The 1,571-nt window shown below is 51.8% G+C and overlaps 1 pseudogene; it reads left to right on the top strand.

Annotated features, from left to right (window-relative positions):
- Positions 1–298: 298 nt before the first annotated feature.
- Positions 299–1,178, top strand: LOC136482151 (carotenoid cleavage dioxygenase 8 homolog A, chloroplastic-like; annotated as a pseudogene).
- The last annotated feature ends 393 nt before the right edge of the window (positions 1,179–1,571 follow it).

Genomic DNA, 1,571 nt, shown 5'->3' with positions numbered 1-1,571 from the left:
GGTTACAGACCACGCACCCGGTTGTGACGGGGACCGACCGAGTTGTTTGAGACACAGCAAACTGGACAGCTTTGCCGAGGGCTCCAAGTTTGACACACGGTAAAATGGAAATCTTTGCCGAGTGTCTCACCGTTGATACTCGGTAAACGTGTCGTGACCGTTTCCCCTCCGTCACGTACTTTTTTTCGCCTAGTGTCGTTTTCAGCTCTCGGCAAAGTCTTTGCCGAGTGCCCGACAGAAAACACTCGGCAAAGCTACTGTTTAGATGCCGTGTGCTCTCGGCAAATGGTTTGCCGAGTGTAATGTAGCCTTTATCGAGTGCCTGTGGCACACGGCAAACTTACTGTTTCCGGTAGTGTCCCGGACAACTTCCGGCGTGGCCATCGTGTCGTCAGGATGGCAGCCGGGAGCAACGAGAGGAAAGTGATTGGGAGAGTGCACTGCCGGGGAGGGCACACACCGGGATGGGTGCATTCGTTCGCCGTCACTGAGAAGTACATTGTCGTTCTCAAGTCTCAGCTGACACCTTGGTATATCTTCGACTGGCTACCATCATATGCAAGTTCTCCGGAAGGACCGTAAGAACTCTTAACTAACATCATTATTAATTACCTACTGTGTATTTACGTTGATCTTTCCGTGGATGTTTTCTTGATGTTATTTACATGTACCTTCTTGTAGGTGGCGAGCGTGGAGGTTCCTCCTTTCATGGCATTACACTTCATTAACGCATACCAACAGAGAGATCCGTCTGGGATTAACAAGGATGCATTCCCTGATGCTAGGTACTTGATATACCGCTAGCTACAGGAATTATTTTGACAAGTACTGTACTATGCGTCTTGTGTGCAGGGTGGCCCGGTTCAGGATATACCACTGGATGGAACCACCTCAGGCCAGCTGGAAACTGTGCTGGACCCTGAGGTGCACGGTCGGGGAGTGGAGTTGTCTTCCATCAACCCGGCCTACCAGGGCAAGGAGCATCGTTATGTTTACGCATGTGGCGCCCAACGGCCATGCAATTTCTTCAACTCGCTCACCAAGATCGACCTACTGGAGAAAGGTGCCAAGAACTGGCACGAGGTGGGCTCTGTGCCATCAGAGCCCTTCTTTGTGGCGAGGCCAGGTGGAACGGCTGAAGATGACGGTAAGTTTAGGGGGCGCAATGCCTAGGATTTTATCTCATTTATTTGTTTCCCCTTATTTCCATAAAAGCAAGAGCTAGATTGATTTGTTAGGAGAGGATATATACCTCTAAACTGTGAGGAGTTAATTAAGCGAGGCAATTAACTTGCCTGGCCTCAAGGGCCATCTTCCACGCCTACCCCCTCTCTCTCATGCGCTTCTTGCTTGTCCTCCATGGCACCACACGCCGCCGGGGGTTTAGGCCCGGCCACCGATCACCTACCCCAACAACCTACGTAGCCGCGGTAGGATCACCCATCCTATCAATCTGGTATCAGAGATGCCGAGTGAAGATGACAAAGATGTGCAGCCACCGGTTCCACCGCCAGCCACCGACGACATCGCCAAGCAGCTAGCCAATCTCTCCACCCGCATGTCGTCCTTGG

The sequence above is a fragment of the Miscanthus floridulus genome, chromosome 9 (assembly GCF_019320115.1).
Source record: "Miscanthus floridulus cultivar M001 chromosome 9, ASM1932011v1, whole genome shotgun sequence".
NCBI classification, from domain to species: domain Eukaryota; kingdom Viridiplantae; phylum Streptophyta; class Magnoliopsida; order Poales; family Poaceae; genus Miscanthus; species Miscanthus floridulus.
Note: the sequence above shows the minus strand (reverse complement) of the source record. Positions and strands in the feature narration are given on the sequence as shown.